The sequence below is a fragment of the Arvicanthis niloticus genome, chromosome 8 (assembly GCF_011762505.2).
Source record: "Arvicanthis niloticus isolate mArvNil1 chromosome 8, mArvNil1.pat.X, whole genome shotgun sequence".
Lineage (NCBI taxonomy): Eukaryota > Metazoa > Chordata > Mammalia > Rodentia > Muridae > Arvicanthis > Arvicanthis niloticus.
The window spans coordinates 81,085,391-81,106,616 of record NC_047665.1 but is presented as its reverse complement, the minus strand read 5'-3'; the positions used below and the strand labels follow the sequence as shown (position 1 = coordinate 81,106,616).

The 21,226-nt window shown below is 42.7% G+C and overlaps 1 long non-coding RNA gene across 1 annotated transcript; it reads right to left on the bottom strand.

The window, feature by feature from the left end:
* Window positions 1-383: 383 nt before the first annotated feature.
* LOC143443391 (uncharacterized) lies at window positions 384-21,040 on the bottom strand. Its single transcript, XR_013112345.1, has 4 exons — window positions 20,912-21,040; window positions 16,525-16,694; window positions 7,553-7,771; window positions 384-6,559 (listed from the first exon to the last, which is right to left on the bottom strand). It is a non-coding gene; the product is annotated as an uncharacterized LOC143443391 (long non-coding RNA).
* Between the last annotated feature and the right edge of the window lie 186 nt (window positions 21,041-21,226).

Here is a 21,226-nt window from a genome sequence, read left to right as displayed (position 1 = left end):
TGTATCCCCACTATTTAGCATGTTGCCTGACAAATATTATAACTTATTTGCTATGTATAGCTTTTTGCAAGTAAGAATTTGGGATGCCATTACCTAGCAAAACACATTTTTTTCTGGAAGTAGAGTGTCTCAGACTCAGGATAATTCAAGAGATGGATGGATAGAAAGACTCTATCCAGAAGAATTTTTGAGAATTCTGAAGACCTAGGGACCTGGATCTGGTCAGGAATTGAGATGGGCTGTGATGGCAAGGCACTGAGGATTCACACTGCTACCGGTTACCACTTCCTCCACAGCATGCATATGGTGAGCTAAATGAGCCACATGGAGGGTGTCTTGGTTACTTTTATACTGCTTCAATAAGGCACCATAACCAAGGCAACTTACAGAAGAAAGTTTATTGGGGGTTTCAGTGGATAGGACCAGGTCCATCGTGACTGGGAACATTACAGTGGCAGGCAGGCAGGCATGGCTTTGTAGCAGTAGCTGACAGCGTACATCTTCATTCATAAGTGCAAAGTGGGGAGAGATAACAGGAAATGGCAGGAACTTGGGAAAACTCAAAGCCCACTTCCAGTAGCATAGCTCATCTAACAAGACCACATCTCCTAATTCTTCCCAAACAGTTCAACCAATCAGGGATCAACCAACTATTCACACATATGAGCCTGTGGGGTCATTCTAATTTCAATCACGACAATGGGTGACTCCTGCTGCATTGCTGCTCCTTGATAATTTGAGGGCTTGGATTATGCACCTGGCTTTACAAACTTAGGTGTAATATGACAAAATATTCAAGATGGTGGGCTCTAGAGCAAGACTGGTATTCAAATCTGAGCATGCCTCATCTTATCCAATTAATAGGGTTGAGCAAATTACTCATCTTTTTAAATCCTCTTTGTCTCTACTTGTAAAGATGATATTGCTAACACCAGCCCACAGGGCTATAGCTAGGTTTCAATGACGGAACTCAATATGCTTTACTCTGTGTCTTGTGCAGATCAAATGACGAGTGAATGCCATGCCTCCGAGTTACCAGTGCTATTGTTTTCCTTCGGCAAGCTTTGTAAGCTACTGAAACATGCATTTGGACATAGGCATATATTTAATATCAGAATCTAATAGACCCTTTTATTACTTTCTAGAACCACACAAGGATTTCTTCTGCTCCAGCTTTCCTCTCTGCTACGTGTGTTCTTAGTGCAGGATTCACCACTCTCCTTACACACGTGCATAGTTTCCTGGGAGACTTTCATTTGTACGCAGGCATGGTAGATCTATATGCCCATAAGGAAAGTGATTTCACTTAATCCTCACTGACATACTGATAAATATCTTCTTCATTGCGATGCTGAGAAAGTAGAACAACATTCTAAACAGGAAGCCAAGTTCAAACTTTCTCACATTTAAACAATCTTCCATGAGTTGGGTAGGAATCCGAGAGATGAGGGTGACTCATAAGATAGAAAAATAAGTGACATTTTTCAGGAGGTTGGCTTGTTTCAGGGAGAGGCAGTTGCATGCTGCTGTCCTGGAGAGCTATAAAAGGAGGGATTGTGAATCCCTCAACTGTTCTTACGAAATAGGAGCTCAGACACATACAAGAAGAGTCCAGCATGTTAGGGTGGGCCCCTGAGTGCATGAACCACTTTTCTCCATGACTCTCTCCTTCTGTTTCAGGCTCCCACCAAGGATATTATGTGCATTTCATTACCACACTTCCTTAGTGTCCCCTGGACTGTGTCTCAAGCAGGAACACAGTCCTATCAACAGGCATCACTGTGAACATGATGGGACATTATCCTGCCTGCCACCACTTTTAATGACTTACTGAGTTCCTACCATGAGACAAGTCCAAATGACTAAATTCCTGCTCTGGAGAAGTTTGGCATCTGGAGGCAGCTACAGAAAGATAAAGAAATAACAGCTGTAGTTTGCCCTACGTGCTCTAACAGGAAACACAGCAGGCACTGGAACATCCCAGAAAAAAAAAGTAGACACTTTTTATGGTCCTTGCCAACAAAACACAACAGCCCGATTCACATTTTACGGTAGAAGCTCATTGGGATGGACACCGTGGTCAAATGACTCCATTGAATTGGAATGTTCGTTTATGTAAGGGGTTGTGTTTCAGCAGTTCTAGGGAAAAATGCCTGTGAGCATCATTCCTAGGAACCAGTGCTTACAAGAGAGTGTGTGGGGGCTGGGGGAATGGCTTCCTCAGAACCTAGCTTCTTTAAGCCAGCTGCAGTGCAGACATGAAGGCTCCCAGAGGCAGAGGTCTGGCTTGGTGTCTGGAGAGAGTAGGCGCCACCCTGTCTTTTCATAGGCGAGTCTTGGTGTTTCTTCCTTCATTTTACATTTGTGTCTTAACCCACAGACATCTGGCATTGACACCCTAATTTTTTACAATAGCCTACCATGATCTCCCACGGAGAATCATCTCATGGACGAATGTTAATATCCATTTTACTGAGGTTTTGGTAGCTATCCATGTTGCTTCCTCCTTTTTTGAAACCTGCCCATGTGAATTTGGTGACAAAGCACATTCTTTGTCTCACTCCCCCGACTGCCCTTGGTTTCTTTGGCTAGGCCATTAAAGAGTTCTCTCAGACTCACTTCTCCATTCTCTTATTTCTATGTTTGTGTTTCAAGAACTACTTTTCTTAACATTATTGATAGCTTCCAATTACCATTTGGTTTAATGGGTATGACTAGCAGTTTCTCTCCCTCACCAAGCTCTGAACCAGTTGAGAAAAAAACAAGTCAAACAAACACAAAACTATGGAGTTTATGAAGGATTAACATTGATTTATGTCCAACATGTCCACCAAGAATGTTTTGTCTTCTACCTTTCTTTCTCTCAAATGCCCATATTTTCTCAGCCGTAGGTTGATTAATCTGTCAGCTATGGGTGTTATCTTCCTTTACAGATAGGACCTTCCAGAGAAGAGAACACACATGGACTATCAGCAGTTTTTGCAAGGTAACATGACAGAGAAGAGAGAGGGAAAGAGGAAAGGGAGAAAACAAATGAATACACACGAAATACTGTATGAATCCTGCCTGACAGAGAAACAAGGGCTCTAGCATACCAGACAGTTGCCAGTTTTTGCTAGTCAAATGAATCTGTATTATTCTTTCCTCTAACTAGAATTGGTACCACTTGCCTTTTCATGGTATTTACTATATAGCATCCTCTCTCTTCTCCTCCTCCCCACTCTCCTCCCCTCCCCTCTTTCTCTGTGTATTTAAGAAATGTTTAGGGCAGTGAGGCTAACAAGACAACATTTTTGTTTCAATAATTGTTCTAAGAAGGGGACCCATGTTATTATACAAAGCTAAAGAAACGAGAGAGAGAGAGAGAGAGAGAGAGAGAGAGAGAGAGAGAGAGAGAGAGAGAGAGGAGACAGCTCCCCCAATTACTGCCTATACTGAAAAAGTATCTTTAGCCAAAGCCCTTTCCCGAGCCATAGAAGTATGTATTCAACTTCTTGACTGGATGTCTCAAATGCAATTGTGAATCAGCTTGTCCTAAAGGCATGGCCTCACACTGAGTTTGTACTGTGTGTTAGGGATCATATAGCAGCCCATGTTAGCTATAACATTAGAGATGCCTGTTGGCTCTTTGAGGTAGATAGTGAGGGTCATGGGTGAAATCAAGTTGTAAAATGAGGACATAGGGCTAGTCCGCAGTCTGACTCCACAACTGTTAGCAGCAGTGCTGTACTGACTTCCCAAGCCAGAGCACAGCTGTTCTCTCCAGCTGTGCTGGAACTGAGTGCATCCCTCCTCAGTCACTGACATCATTAGCATCCAGGAATACAACAAGCCCTCAAGGTTCCAGTTTTTCAAATCCCTCATCATCACTGAATCCTGAGGATGGTATTAACTGCTCCACTCCATGCCCATCACCATCATCTAGATCTAAGGACTGAGCTCCTCTCCTTTGCCTGAATGATCACAGTGTTCTTCTACAACCAGGTCAGCTACCTTTCACCATATTCTGCATCCAGTATGTAGAGTCATCATGTGTACTCACACAGCATCCTGGTTAGAGATGAACCAGTCAACAGAACCTTCAGTGTCTCAGGAGCAGGATTCCTTCAATCATTTACTGTGTCTGCTTGACTGGCCTGTTTGGTCCCTGACTCTGGCTACCTTATTTCACTTCCTGAAATGGATTATGATCATTTTCTACTAGTGCCATATCTTCTTCTGGGGCCCTTCAGCATTGGCTTATCCTTCGGGTCGAAGATGGAATCACTTCTTCCCTGTAAGCCTTCTTTGTCCCATCAAACCAGGCCAAGTCTCCTATTTTTTCTCTGTCATCACATTGCATCTTTACATACAGGCAATTGTTACCATTATGATTTGTTTGTTGTATGAATGATTATGTAATAGTTGCTTACCTCCCCTGGACCATGAATTAAGGAGGCTAGAGGTATCATCTGGTGCTAATCTCTGCTTCATCTCAAGGGCTAAGTTTAGTTGTAGAGATGTTTAGTGAATGCTAGTAAGATGTGTGTGTGTGTGTGTGTGTGTGTGTGTGTGTGTGTGTGTGTGTGCGTGCATGGGATGAGAGCAGAGTTTATGGACAACTTACAATAGTTCTCTTCTCCCTCCATGTGGGTCTTTATGGATTGAGCTCAGGACATCATGTTGGTGGGATATACCTTTACTCACAAAATGAACCATCTTGTGAGCCCTGGATACTGTATTAATGGTGGTGGATGCTCACACCAGTTGGGTACTTTCTAGCTGGCAGACACTGTGTTTGGTAGTTAATACAAATTGTCATTCATTCTAACAACCACATGTAGAGATAGTTACTTTGCTTATCCCAATCATACAGTGAGGCAATTGAAGATGAGAGAAGTGGGGACCATGCCTGGGGATGCTAAATATCACAGCTAGATTTTTAAATCCAGTCCTGTTTGCTCATCATTAATGGGACCCTACTACTTCTGCAGTACCAACTGCTGGTCCATTTGTCTAAAATGGCCTAATTTTCATGGCATCATTTTGAGTGCAATTCACACTTATTTAAATAAACAGCTATCTCTGACTTCAGTAGTTGCATATTTCTATACTTATGGTTTTTTTCATAAATGAGTGAGGACAAAGAAGATCTAGCTAAGATGACATCAAATCCAGAGCCCTGTTTAGAACAAGGAGGACTGAGATGCAGGTGGAGGCTGAGGAACCTAGAGCTTGGAAAGAAGACATCTAAAGTTAGATGAAAGGGCAAAGAGAGCCCTTCTTGTTCCATTTCCCTAGACTTCAAGCTAGATGGGAATCTTCTCGTGGGCAATATAAGCTGGAGAAAGAAGATGCTGATTTCTGGAAGGGAAACAGAGAAGTAATAGTGAGGTTACCATGGTTATATAGAGGCATTGTTTTCATCTGAAACATGGACCTGGAAGCTCCATGGTAGGTGTATATGGGGTCAGCTCAAGACTATGACCTGTTGGAGAGTAATGAACCAGGCTGTCACTGGACAAGTCTTTAGATACCTCCAAATTGGGCTAAATGATGCAAAGATTTTTTTTCACTCACTTTTCATGGCTGTTCAGTGTGATGAATACTCAGCATAATTCAACAGGGAGGAAAAATAGAACCCTAAAGAAGAGACAATACTTAACTAAGACTGTAATAGCATATTGCCTTCTGGCTTCTCCTACTAGAAAGCTACCTTATCGCCTGTACTTGGCCACTGTGAGGATCATTTGTGACCCCATGTTATAGGAAGAATGAATGCGCTTTAGTTCATTTATTCATGCACACCTCTATTCTACTGTTGCTTAATATTCCTGGAAAGAGGCATAGAGACAGCAGAACTAGGCTGGTCCTAACTGCAAAACACAGAAATATAAGCGATAATCCTGGAACTACCATAGGTTTCCTGTTTTCTAATGTTCCCAGCAGGTGGAAACATCACCACATCATAAGCTGTAACCAGTATCTACAACAGTGTGGTATAGAGTAAGAAAACTAAAGGTAAGGGTGTTTGAAAAAGGCAAGAATCCTGAGAGAAAGAGGAATCTACACAAGGTTAACAAATCCAAAGTGTGGGAGCATTCACAGAGCAAGGGCCATGCATGATAGAGAGGGCCTACAAAGGTCAAAGGAACTATTGTATATAGTAAGTTGTCTTCACATGGCAAAGGGTCTACAGAGTGCTGGATCTTCCTGTATTGCCCTTCAATGTTGTGATGCTGAGAAAACAGATGCCTGGCACATAATTATGAGATGATGTTTCCAATCATCATCTCATAGAATGTCAAGGATCCTTCACACAAATGGGTCCTGTTGACCAGTTGCAGCATGTCTTTCTGCTTTCAAGGCCTTGTTCTTTTAAAGCTAATGTCTATGCTTTCAGCATAGGGTCTTTCAGCTTTCATTATGTGGCATGACCTGCTCGAATACCCTACCTTCTCATCCTCTCTCATTTCTCTGTGTCCTTGTGGGCAGTGAAGAAGACTTCTTTCAAACCATCATTTCGAGTTTAGATTCTCTTCCACAAAATCTGTACCTCAGAGATAGCTGATGGAATATCCTGGAGAATAAGCAGAAGAGGCTCTGTAGGCTTTGCCATTTCAGTTCTTTATACAGGGTTTCTTTCTGGCTGACATGTCATTAAAGAATTTTATTCTTTCAATTTTTTTTCTTCTGCACTCTAGAGCATGCTGTTGGTGTCTGAATATATAGACCATACTGCTTCTTGCCCTGGCTACTATGAAAGCCATTGGCTTGCCATGAAGGAAGCATAAAAATAATTCTTTCCTGCTTGATCCTCTATGGGCAGATGCTGTTAAAGGTCACAGGGGACCTTTGACCTATACGTGTATCTTTTTACAAGTTACCAGGAACATGAATTAACCACAAGGGAGGTCAATATTATCTGCAGTAGAGTGTAGAATTTCAAGGAAAGATTTATGGTGAGTGTATTCGGATATTCAGATGGATAACCTTTGCAAAACAAGCTTACTAAGGAGAAGAAAGCTTGCTGGCCACCTTAGCGTAGCCATCATCATACATTTTTGTGGCATGAGCCCAACTGATAGATCATTGGAGGGCATTCTTTGGAGAAAGAATAGTAAGCTTCTCCTGGGATTTCAGTTAGCTCACTTGAGAATGTCATTTTAAAAAAGCAAGCCTAGGCACTTCCTTCCTCTTCAAAGCAATCCCCAGTAGGTAGGTGCAGCCCATGTATGCTGTCATTATCACCAAGGGATACAGATTTGGCTTAATAATGCTTGTTGTGAAAACAAAGTCTGAGAGTAGATTTGAATTTACCAGCTCAGGTTCAGCTAACATGGAGAGCACCAAAGTGAACAAAATCCTGGAAACCATGTATAGGTGGACAGAAGCCTGCCATCTACCTTCTATGGAGAAGCAGATCTATAGCACTCAAACCAGCAAGACGAGTGTGGAAGATCAGCCTGTGCAAAGATTTATCTAAACTTTGGTTTATTTCCTCTACCACTGGGTGGTGGAGATGGAAGTGGGGTGTTGTTAAGATCAAGACAAGGTACCAGAGACAACATACCTGGTTGTGAAATGGTCTTCAGCTTCTCTCAGCCTTCCATCTGGAACACTCTGGTGCTGGACTATGATATCTGGCTGGCCAGGTACCAGATGAATTTTGAGACCTCAGTTAACCAGAACAAGATTAGGGTTGGTTACAGACAGATGAGTGGCAGGACAGGGTTTGGTAGCTCCATTTACCAGAAGTAAAGACAAAGCTGGAGATGGGACACTGTCAGCCCTGTGAATAGCAAGAGCATCACACTGGAGAACCACAGACTCAGTTCAGTTCAGGGCTAGAATTTCAAGTATAAATGAACATAGTACAATACTTAATTTTAAGCTATTTTGCAGCATACCTACCTTCAGAATTTACCATATCTTTGAATGTTGCAGTTCAGAGATGCAGGCATTTCTAAACAATGGTAGGCCTCTAGGTTAAGGGAGATTTAGCTTTAAGGAAGTACATTTTCAAAGGAACAGAAGAAATCCAATTCCCCAAATGGTTTTTTTACCTGTACAGTTTGTGGAAGAAGTGAATGCCTCTAGAGATGCCAGCTTGCTTGCTTCCCACCCCCCGCCCCCTTTCTCTAAAGCTAGGAATGGTTGCACAAGGAAGCTAATAACAGGTAGGCCCTTTGTAACTCTGTGCTGTGTCAATGGATAAAACTGTGAGCATCATATACTGGTATCCTAACCCTAATGTTGAGAAGTTCCAAGCTTGGTAATTTGTACCATACATGTACAACGGGTGTTTTAGATAGAATGTCATTTCTGAATTTTTCTCTTAGCTCATTATCACCTGTTTTACATGAAAAACAGTCTGGTGGGTAGAGAAATCTCTTCCTTTTGCACCATTTTGGTGCAGAAGAGGGTGTTGTGACAATGCCAATAATTTAGAACTTAGCTCCTCTTCATGTTGTAATGATTTTTTCTTTCCTTTCTTTTCTTCTTTTTTTTTCCCCCCTCTGGTACTGCATCAGAGTGAAAGACAGCTTCCAGGATCTATGGTTCCAAGCTGGGCTGGGTTTATGTGAATGTATAATGTCACATGATGGTGACACTGAAGATCAGAATTGGTCTGCTGTTATGTTCTTGCCACTAGGTTTTTAGCAACCCAATGGGTACATCTTGGAGCCTTCCATTTTGTGTGAAGTTAGATCTCCTCTTTAAATGCTATGATTAACACAATTCAAAAGAGAACTCAAGTATAATTTTGAAACCCAACTCCTTACTCCAAATAAAACACCTTAGTCTAGTTCCTAAATGGATCCTGCTTCCTGACTCACCAAACGATTCCTCTATTTCTCGCATCCACCTTGCTGCAACGCCACACGCCATTTGCAACCCAGTTAATACATCCAATTCTTTTCAGAAGCACAACATATTGGACAACCTGCTTTGAATTTTCAGCCGCCGAAACTGTCTAGCACTAAACTTCTTTTCTTTACAAAGTCCCCAGTCTCTGGTGTTTTGTCCTAGCAACAGAAAATAGACGAATAAAAATCCTTCACTAGTGTTTTCTTGGGTCAAGGTGGCAGAATACACAGCAGGTCCAGTGAAGGACAACTATGTATATGAACGAAAGTATTTGAATGAAGAGGATCTGATGATGGTGCTGCAAGTAAAGCTCAGTGTGGGTTTTATTCATATAGAATGAGGAACCAGCTGAATCAGATCTTCTGGTTTTTTTTTTTTAAAGAGATGTTAAAATTCTGGATGAGCAGATGTTTAACTACTTACAGGATGCTCCATCTACAAAGTGCTTGTGGACACAGACCTCATGGCATAGGGGCAAATCCATCGCTCAGGCTGCCTACTGGCAGCTCATGGTGCACACACTATAGAGAGACAGACCCCGGAAGCGGTAGGCTTTGACTGAAGGCCTCTTAAAATGAAGGTAACTGAAGAGGTTACTCAAGGTATCTGAGGTGGCCCCCAATGTGTGTGTGTGTGGAGACAAAACAAATAAACCCATGTCACTCCTGCTGTGAAACCTCATGATGTAGGCTCTATGTGACACTCATATTCCAAAGTTTGGCTCAAAAATTGCAGCTAGAAAGAGGTAGGGCCAAGGGGACCCTGAGGCAGAGCTATACCCTCTGTTCTGACGTGTATTTCTCTGTATTCCTCAGTTCCCTATTGCTGACATCGCGGGTTCTGATAAAATGGGTCCCTGTCCAGATCCATCTTAATGTGCTGCCATGTTGGGGGTAGAAAAAAGGTAGCAGGGAGAAGGCAGGCCACAAGAGTTTTAATTCAGGATTTATGTCATTAATAGGTCTAGATTGGACTGTGATAGCAAACAGTTATCAAGTGACATGCAGCAGTGACATCTAGCAAGGGATGTTTGCAGAGACCATTTATTCCTGCATGCTTGCTTGCTTGCACATATGTGGTGTGTGTGTGTGTGTGTGTGTGTGTGTGTGTGTGTGTGTGTGTGTAGACTTAGCTATGACAAGCTCCCCCTGACTTCCTATCTTGGTATCATGCCACAATATTAACCGTGCTGCTGCTTTCTCCACCCACACAGCTCTGTAAGAATGTATGCAGTTAAGTCGCCTCTGCAACTATGGATGCCAGGCAACACACACTTCATCTAGAAAGGATATGAGGGTCAATAAACGGATTGGCTTAATAATTTTCCTTGCTCCACAGTTGCCAGGGCTTCAGGGCCAACATTCTTGGCTAATTTGAAACCTTTATTGGTAGTAGAAATACGGAGACCCTCAGAGTTAATGTTCAAAATTTAAGTTCACTCAAAACTGCTCTGAGATTTACCAGTGCAAAGTGCAGGTAACCAACATGGATTATTCTTTTAAATTGTGCATTAGTATCTGTGTTCTTGGGGAGACCTGTTCATTCTAGGGAGCACCTAGCATGACCACCCCCATTGAAAAAAGTCAAGAAAGAGGAATCAAGTCCTGAAGATAAAGCACAAAACCACTTGGTTTCTGAGATTTCAGTTCAATCGTTGGACACCAGAGCCTGAGTTAACAGCCTGACTTACTCATTTATAGTTGAACTGAACTTCGGAGGCCTTGGAGGCTCTTATATCCTTCAAGGAAACATCAAATGCAGAAGCAAGCGTGTCAAACACAGGTACCTAGTGAAGCCTGAAGAATCTAATTTTGCGGGAGGGCATCTTCATGTAAGTGCAGTCTCTGCCGCGTAGCAAGACAACCCTCCGCTGAGGAAGGAAATCAGATTCATTTCAATCTTCTGCTTGCCACCATTTCAGCCCAAATAGATACAGCTCGAGTTTGTTTTTCCCTGTCATTACTGCCCAGTCCAGTGTTTCCATTTTAAAAGGTGTACATGTGGACTGAACCAGAGCATGGATTATTTAAAATACGATTCTGGCTGATTTCATTTAAATGGCCCCAATATCTTTGCCTAATAGTCAGTGCATTCTTGGTTAACGTACAAAGATGTGATGAGGCTGGAGGTTTTCTTATCAGTCCTCACAACAGAGAGGTGGGAATTTGCATGGCCCTTCATGCTTTCCCTGGGGCGGGGGGAGCGGGAGCCCTTAGATTCTCCTCTTAGCATACTTCCTCCTTTCTGAACAACCTGGACACAATATCAGGACCACTGTCTATCTTCTGCAGGCTCCATTCTGTCCACGGCTGCTCAAGCACAGATATGCTCAACAAACATTACATGAAAATAAGGTATGTGGCCCAGGGCTAGGTGTTGATGTAATTTCTATGTATGGAAGCGCATATTGAGTAAGAGTAAGACCCTTCAGGATTACTCAGCCCCTTTTAAGAACAGTGAAGATCACTCCTGTCCCCGCCATGCCAGGGACCAGGCAGAGTCTCTCCTGGTTTTGTGAAGCTTGGGGACACATGCTGGCTCGATCCTTTAAGGAACATGTATACTCCCTGTATATGAAGGAGCCCTTCGGTCACGTGGCTAGAAACTAGCAGAACCTGAGTGGAAACAGAGGTGAGTGGTTCCAACCTTCCTGCTTCTTTAATCAGTCCAGCTTTCTTTTAAAATTGGCAAAAGCAATCAGCACACCAAAGTCATTGTCACGCATTATTTAAGACCAGCTCTTGCCAACAGCAAGGTCTCTGGCCTCTCCTGTCATTCTGCTCTGCTACTCTGGCCCAGTGCCTTGCACAAACGATCAGTGTCAGTAAGGATATGATAGCTCAGAAGACAGAGAGGGGTAGGAGACGGATAGACTAAGGGTTTTGGTTCTATGGGGTGCTTGAGCCTGGGTTGATAAAGCCCTGCTAGGAGCTGGTATCCTGCAGGGGCTAAAAGGGGTTGGGAGGCAGAAAGGAAGGGATAGAGACAAAATTTTCTGCTACTGATTGAACATGTCCCCCGGGGAGTTATAAAGTCAGAGAGTGAGCAACTGTGTAGTTTTCTTTTCCTTTTCCCTTCCCCCTCCCTTTTCCTCGTTTTCTTCTGCGAATGCAAATCAATAGACATGTATTCACGGTCCAACCAGACAGGCAAGGAGAGAAGAGTAGCCTTTTCATTCCAGAAGGCGGAGAAGGGTAGAGAGAGTCTGCCCCACTCATAGAGGGGAGGAGCACAGGAACTGTGAGTGCAGTTTAAGAGGTTGAGGAGTGGACGGAGCAAAGCAATCCGGAAGCTGCAGTGGTGGGAGTCTGCTTAGGCTCTGGCCATGCCTGTCCTCTTACTGCAGGCTGTGTGTGCTCCTTCATCTTCCTCCTCTTCACTACGGAAAATGGGGACTGGCCGTCTCTCTGCCAGATAAAATATTTCAAGCTCTCTTAAGAACTGTTGACAGTGGGTATTCACATGAAGATGAAAATATGATGTGATTTTCTTCAATATCATTGTCCCTTAGTTGGGCTTGGTTCTAGGACCAAGTGCATATTAAGGTCCGAGATGCTCAAGTTCCTTATAGATAATGACAGAGCGTTTGCATAAGTTATCTCCCTCCCCCTACCTTTTTCCTTCCTTCCCTCCCTCCTCCTAACTCCCATAAATTTCAAATGATCTCTGGATTACTTAAAACACTTAATACAATTTAAATGTTATGCAAATAGTTGCTATGATATGCTGCTTAAGGAATAAAGGGAAGTAAAAAATGCATGTATTCATATAGTCATAGGGTTTTTGTTGTTTGTTTTTTTCCACTAAAGTTTTTATTCTGTGGAAATCAATGAAACCTTGGATCTGGAGAGCTGGCTATATACTGCACTAAATTTGTATCAGGCATATATGTGAACGGTTGTATGACATTATAATGTTTGCCAGAGCAAATCTGTCCAGTTTCTGGACAGTCCATAGGATACTGCTAATGTGGTCAGTAACCTTTGTAGCATTTATCAAACGGAACACTCATGTTAGGATGATGAACAGAAGAGGCCAAAGTGGTGGAATTCAGGTTTTAGTCCTGACTTTAATCTTTGATTTGTTGGCCTTTGGAGAGTACTTTTCCTCTTGAATGTTCTCTTTGCTTTGCCATTTGGGGAGTGGAGTGAATTAGCCCTTCCTCTGTATTCCTTCATGTTGTTGAAGCAAATAGAGGTGACACTTGCCATGAACATCTTTGCCTCACACCTCAGCAGCCATAGCTTGTGTGCTGATCATGCCTGTCTCTGTGATTATGATGCCTGGTGATCCAGGCATTTACAAGATTACAAGTGTCTGCCATCTGCTCTGGTTAATGTTAACGAGGAATGTGACTAATATGCACTTAACATAGAGGCCTGACCTCTAGTGTCTTGAGAAACCTCTTAAAAAATGATAGTAAAGGGTTTGAAAGACATGAACTTCAAGGGTTTGAAGTCTATTTAGAGGAAACAAAAGTGGATATGAGATGGGACTATCCATGGGAAAGGCACAAGAATGAGTGACAGTTTACTGAAGATAGCTGTGGCTTAAGTGTCTGCAGAAGGACACAGCAGTCAGAGCTAAGTAGATCTATTTCCACAATAGGCAGATACCATAGGGTGGGCTCAGGACAGGGTATTGTGGAGAATAGAACTCAGGAGTGCTGGAAGTGATGGATTGGTGGAAATTCTCTGTCAGACATTTCTGACCCTATAATCCTCTGATTCTGCCACTTTAGCATGAAGGAGAGATTCAGTGTTTGAAGGAATCGGAGAGCGTTCTTCAGGATCCATCACAGGAGAGAGTTGAAGCACTGATTAAAAACAGAGGGGTGGACAGTTTCCATGCCAGAGGTGATGCTGGCTGGGCCTTTCTCCAAAACAGAGGTAGCCAAGATCGGAGCCTTCTGGCAAGAGAAGGAAGTGCTCCTGCCTGGAGAAACTTGCCTGGCTCAAGATAAAACGACCTCTAGCAATAGACCTTGGTCATTCAGGAAAAGAGCCAAAGGACAGCTCCTTGCCTGCTCATCTTTTGGTGGCTGAGCAGTTGATGGGCTTTATGGAAGAACAGAGATTCCAGTCAGCCTTTTGCGGCTTTCTTGAAATATAACCGGAAGGCCAAAGATCGCGAGAGAGTTGAGGCGGCCATCCTGCATAAAACACAAAGACTAACACAGAGGAGCTGAAAAAGGGAGCCCAAGAGGCGGAGATTGCGCTGGCAGGCAAGGGAAACTTAGAAAGCCTAATTAACATCTTTAGAAAGATAGGAGAAGATACTGTAGCCAGGAACAAGAATAGGGTACTATAAAATCCAGGCAACAGGGAAGACTGTTTGAAATTAATAATTTGAAAGTATAATTTTTAAGTCAGTAAAAAAAATGTAAGGCAAAGAAATCTTGATGGAAAGGAAAGAAGAAAATATATGAAAGCCAAACCACGTGGCTGCCTCCATTTTAACAGGAATTCCACAAAAACAAGTAAATAAAGAGAGGAGAAAACTTCAAAGACAATACAAAAATTAAATAAAATTATTTAGAGTCGAAGAACATGAATTTTGTATATGGAAAAGTTGATTGAGAACTCAGTGGCAGAACATTTGCCTCGTGTGTGAGACACCTTGACACAGTGCATATTACCTGACTATCAGGCACACTGGCATGTGGCTTTCGCTGGAGTTGTTAGCTTCCATGCATCTCTTTACAAGTATTTCAAAGGGAAAGCAAAATGATTGGTTAGGAGGATAATAGTTAACACTCATAACACTGCCAATCAAAGATGAACTCATTCAAACTTCATGACAGATTTATGTTGGATTAATGGGGGAGGAGAGCAGTGGGCCTGGTGATGGGCTCAGCAGGAGCTAACTCAACATCTTCTGTGTTAGCAAGCCAGCAGATCCTCTTAACATCATTACATTAAGCAATAGGCGAGAAGCTAAGTATGGTGGTGCAGAGTGGAATATGCCTGCCTTGAAAAGAAATAAGGAAACCATGCCCAGGGGAAGACACATAGCAGCTAAAAGAGATGGGTCTGCTGGCTTCTGTCTGAGATAGGGTTTTCCTTCAGCCTGAGTGGTAAGCACTGGTAACCAGGGAAAACAAGAAGAAATTATTTTGATTAAAGTACTTTTTTTTAATTTAAAAAAATATATGGTGCTGACATCATGCCATGGTTTCATGTATTAAAGAGCCCAGGATTCACATGGTAAGTATTTGGTCTTTGGAGTCAGACAGCACTGAATTATCTCAGCTACATTGGTGACCTTGGGGATATCATACCTTGTAAAGCCATAAAGTGTGTGTTATAATACTCATGTGGTGGGAAGGGAGAGTAGACACAGTACACGTTGATGATGATCGGGCACACTGGCATGTAAAGGGTATTTCAGACATGACAGTCATTGTTAAGATTATCTTGGCTGACAAGCATGGTATTTCCTGAAGACATTAACAAGTTTGGGAAGCACCATATCGAGATTAAGACCTGATTCTCTAAGACACCTATTGTAAGCAAGCCCCAGGAACAGTGGTACTGTTCCAGTCCTACAGTAGTCAGTAAATCAGTTGTTGTTCCTGTGAATGAAGTTGGACCTTTGTGGTTTACAAGAGCTAATGTGCATCCTGGAGCCTTTAAGATGTTCTCTGGGAATCGCTTGCAGTCTGGGAGACTCCAGTGCATTTTGGAATAGGTAGAGCTGAGATGACAGAGTCAGCTTTTAATTGTCAGTGTTATTTCATCCTCTTTTTACTTCCTTCGAGCAAAAGTAAAATAAAACCCCAAGCATTACTATATCTGCAACCTATCCTTAGCGTGTATCATGTTCCATGTGTACCCACCCATCTATTGCTTAACACTGCCTGCAGCAGAGCTGATCTCAACAAAGAGGCTGCCTGAAACTGGACTGCACTGAGAGCTTTGGTCTTATCCCAGTTGAGTCCTTGCTTTCGGGAGTTTCGACAAGCTGTGGACACTTTTAACTAGCTGGACCCCCATGGCAACGTCTCTCCGGATCCCAGGGAAATTACTTCAGTTTCTATCACTGGCCACACTTCCTTCTCCCTAGTGGAACTGCCTCTTGTATTTCTAGGAGCCAGTGTTTTTACAAGCACTTGTCATAAATGTAATCAATGGTATAATTGGTGGTTTGACATTTTGTCTTTTATACTGCTGTGTGGATGGATTTTGGATAGACGAGAAGAGTCTCAGAAATGGATTCTATTTCTTGCACATTGCACATATACCCAGGCCATAGTAGGCTTCTAGTAAATGTTTCATCAATGAATGGGTAAATGGTTGCACAAAGCACCAAAAGACAGTTTTTTCATTAATGTTGGGTTTGTGTGTGTGTGTGTGTGTGTGTGTGTGTGTGTGTGTGTAAAAATATGCTGGGCTAAGTGGTTCACATTTACTCTAGCATGTATATGCTGAAAGAGGAGCATCCACAGTCTAAGGCCAGACTGGGCTAGAGAGTAAGTTAAAGGCAAGGCTGGGATTTATAATAAGAAGACGTTCTTTCAACAAACTCCCCACCTAAGATGACAAAAAAGGAAAAAAAACCAACGATCAAAGGAGGCTATGCATCCTTGCCCAAGTTTGGTGAGTTTGAAAGAAGGTAGATCAAATCAAGAACTTCATTAGTGGAAGGGTGAAGACCCCACCCCCACACACTTGCCTTTCTTATGCTTCTCTTAGGATCCAGCGTTGCACACGAACACGGCTACATGACCACTTCACTGGCTCAAAGGGCACAAGCCTCCAGGTGTGACTCTTGTCCTCTCATTCCCGATTGGTTTGCCGTTATACTTTGTTGCTATTTAAATACAGTTCTGATGATTCTATTTGCTTTGGAAGAAGAAGAAAAAAAAAACCATGGAAGGTATAAAATTGGTTATTATTTATTCCAGAGAAGAGAACACTTCCTCTAGTAAATATGCACTGAAGCATTTTTATTTTTATTTGTATTTTTTTTTTAAAGAATGCTTAAATGGACCCAGTAGACCGTAACATCTCTTTTTAGAGTTGGTGCCACCTATTGATTAAATATGCATTTATACATTTCCACTTTTTTAAAAGATAAGAGACATATGTTTTAGTCATATAATAGACCTAGAAGAATCGATCAGTAAAAATGCATATTTATGTGGTCTTTACAAAAGACTTTGTCAAGCACACAAATTTAGAAAAAAATAACATGAATTATTTCCTGATCTTCACTAATGTTTGTTAAGTGTGAATTTAATTAAGAAGTGTCTCGTGCAGATGAGGAAAGAGATTGTTGAAATAAGGAGATGCTTGCATTTCATTTTAGTTTTGTGGTGCTGAGGATTGAACTCAGAGTCTTGTCCATACTAGGTAAAAACTCTACCACCAAGCCATATGCCCTAAATGGATGCTTTTAAAAACAAAAATGTCCTGCCAAGGTATGGTGACCATGAGCTAGGTAACATAATGAATCCCAGAGCAGTCTGGGCTACAGAGTGAGACACTGTTGCAAAAAAATTTTATATATATATATGTGTGTGTGTATGTATATATATGCATTTATATATCACTTATCATATACATATATCTCATATATATGAATTAATTTTTATCATATATATATATATATATATATATATATATATATATATATATATAATCAATTTTTTTTTAAAGATAAGGTCACATCGCTAGTGATGAAACTGCCAGAATACAAGCTCAGGTTTTTTTGTTTCCAAAGTGAATTTCTTCCCCAACAGAAGTTATTGTGTTACAGACATTGTGATTTCATTGAATATACTGAACAGGAAATAATGAAAGAACTAATCCTCGAAGTGGAGTTGGGACTTTCTGCCATCTCTTCTGTTGCCTCTTCTGTGGAACTGAGGCTTAGTGAGAACTGAGAGATGGCAGCATGGTTTGTCTGGATTGTGCTTAACCCCATTAGAAGTTACTAGATGCTTGTTCCTGGTCTCTGCTAGCTCACTGTCTGGTAGTGTGTTGCTGTAGATTGCCTCTTTAATTTCTCACCTACATCCATGTGTTGAAAGCATAGTCCTCAGTGCTTGTTGTTGGAAAGCAGTAGAACTTTAGTGGGGAGACCTAATGGAGGTCATCCATCACTGGAATATACTCTCGAAGGGAACAGTGGACCTCTAGCTCCTTCCCCTTCATGTTTTTCAATTCTTTGGCATGAGCAGGGGTGATTATACTCTATCACAGTTGCTACATTTTTTTGCCCCTTTAAGCATCAGATCTAAAAGATTTGTATGTACTCAGTCATGGCTACAGTGTGCAAAGATGTAAGCCAGTATACCCCTTATTAAATTCATCTCAAGAGTTTTTTACAGGGTTGGATGGCACAGCCTGTGCTCCAGCTGCTTTTTGTAAGGGAGCTGTCCTAATGTGTTTATGGAGAAGGTGTTGTTGCAGTCCCTGTGGAAGACAAGGAGGGACTGTGCCCAGTGCTACCCAGAGTCCTCAGGTACTCAGAGCACAGTTGATGCTACAGAGACTGTTGACCACTGGAATTAGCCAATGCTGCTCTGGAGCTCAGTGTTCCTTAAGCACTCAAGCCTCTTCTCTTTTCTCAGGGACTCTTTTCAGTCATTGGCTATTGTAAGAGGTGAAGGCTGGCTGGCCCTCAGCTCCAGGTGAGCAGCCTGCAACTTTGAGGATGCTATTTAAACCTTTTGAGCTCTCCCATCTACGTTATAAGGATAGTACACCTCCATCACTATTCGTTGAAAAGCCAAGTGGTGTGTAAGGCCAATAACAGAGCTCTTTGTATGAAGACGATCAATACTATGATAATGCCCAATGTTACAATTTCTTTATATAGAAGAAACAGAAGAATATGGGCTTGCATTTGGGCTGTATCACTCACTAGCTGTGGCCCTGGATATGTTACTTAACCTCGCTAAATCTCAGTTGCTTCCTCTCTTAATTCAGGTAAGGATTGAATATGATTCCATATCGGAAGTCCTTAGCCAACAAGGAGTTAATGAGTTGCCCAAAACAGACTAATCCTTCAGCACCACATTTTAGACTAGTCTTTCCTCTTCTGCCACCAGTCTATCACCAGACTTCATCTGTGTCTGCTAAGATGAAAACAGTTCACATGTTCTCTAGAATAGTTCCATAAATGAATGACTGTCCCTTGTTCATGTTCATAGTCTTTCTTTTCTCGAATGGAAATGAACTCTTTTGCAGCATGATAGGAAATCCCTAAATTACAGAACTTTCTCAGTGTCTCTCCTGAACTATCCCTGCACTGCTCTTGGTTTTCCAAAAGGCTTCTTGTTTGTGTCTGCCAGTCCCCCTCCTTGTTCTGTCTGTCCATTTCCTTTCTGTAGCCTGTCTGACCCCTTGCTGCCTTTCAAGTCTGTTTGTGCATCAGAGGACTCCACTAGCAATACTCCTCCAGAGCTTCAGTCTGGTACTGTCCTTGTTCAGAGCATCCACACAGACAGCTCTGCTTATGCACGGCATGCTTTCCAACTGCTGGTTGGGTAGAAAGCAACATTACTATATAAGGTATATGCATTCTGTTGTTTTCTCTATACATTCACTAATATCCTATTCCTTCTTTTTTTTCTAGATGAATCTTCATATATATCAAATGGCTTTTTACAGATAAGAAGAAACAATGTTCTTCCTTGACCAAGCCTTGGAAAAGCACTTCATTTTAAGCAACAACTTGCTAAGTGCTGCTGCTATCAATTATTGTGTTTTTAAGAAGGGAAATGATCAATGTTCTACTTGTTCAAAGGCATCTTATTTCCTAGAAAGACTGATGTTCTGTTAGATGTAAGTGAGTTCTGTGCATCCTTCTTCTTCAACAAAACTGGTTTTATGATACTACAGACCTGGGTTGGAATCTGGACTCACTAGCCATGGAATGTTTCTCAAGTCACTGGTACTTGCTGAACTGAAATCTTAGGGGAATGATGTCTATGGGGCAGGACTCTGGTGGGGACAGTTGAAGTAACACCTGTACTTCCCTGTCCCATAGGAGGTGTTGGAAATACATCACAGAGACAATCAGGGAGGAAGGAAGAATGTCACCTGGAGAGTTACTCACACAGAAGTAGAACACATGCACAGAGCTGGGGAGGAATCCCAGGAGACATGGGTTTTTGGAGAATACCGGGTAACAGAGTTACTCTCTTTAGAACTATAATTTCCAGTGCTCTTCTCATTAAGTACAGGGAGCATGCCAGCAGTTTGCAACTCACATTCCAGGTAGGGCAGATAGGGTGTGTTTTGGCTGGGGTGCAGAATTATGGTTCCTATAAACTGTCATTGCACAGACTCAAACTGGACCATGGTGAAAGAGAGAGAGAGAGAGAGAGAGAGAGAGAGAGAGAGGGAGAGGGAGAGGGAGAGGGGAGAGGGAGAGGGAGAGGGAGAGGGAGAGGGAGAGGGAGAGGGAGAGGGAGAGGGAGAGGGAGAGGGAGAGGGAGAGGGAGAGGGAGGAGAGGGAAAGGGAGAGGGAGGAGAGAGAGGGAGAGAGAAAGAGAGAGAGAGAGAGAGAGAGAGAGAGAGAGAGAGAGAGAGAGAGAGAAGGCCAAAGTCAAAGCCACAGGTATCTCTGTGAACCTTCTCCTTCTGAGGACTTCTGCAAGTTTCTTCTTCCTTGCGACCTAATCTGGATGTCCCTAAATGGATCATGGCAATTGTTTGTTGTTGTTTTTTGTCTTGGTAGAATTCTCTAATGCTCCAATTGTGGGGGAGCTGGCCAATTCCCTGTATCTTTGATGAGAAAAAACCTGAACATGTCCATCTTCCTGCTGGGGAGCCAGGTTGCTTTCAAGTACTCTTGCTGGCGGGATGGGGAGGTGATGCATTTAAGCAGCCTCTGAGCGAAGCTCTGGCTGCATCCTGGGCTGGAGACCAGGAAGGAGGAGTGATAAGGCCTTGGCATGGGCTTTAGTCAATTTCTGCCAGGAAGCAGCCTTTTCCATTTCCTTGTGTCCTGAGACCCGCTGGGGTAAGATTTAGGGAAGGGCATTAGACCCCTCCCGCTGCCCACCCAGGAGCGGGTGTGCCCATGCGAGGCACACTGGCATACTCACACAGATCCCAGCAGCACTGCTGCGCGGTGAGGGGGTGCGCAAGGGACAGGCTTCAACTCCCCTTGGAGTGGAGCCTTCCCAACAGGAAAGTCTCTCGGTGTCGCTCAGAAGAGTGGAGCCAATGTGTGGCTTGGAGGTGGTCTGCTGTGCACCCAGCGAAGATTGGTGCTGATGATTCTTACCAGTTGTGTGTATGTGCAAAGGAAAAAAAAAATCAGAGACGCTGTCTGCCTGCTCCCATCTCGCACGCGCTCTCTCTCTTCTGCTCTCTCCCTCCCTTTGCAAACATTGGATTTAAACCTGCTCAGAATTCAG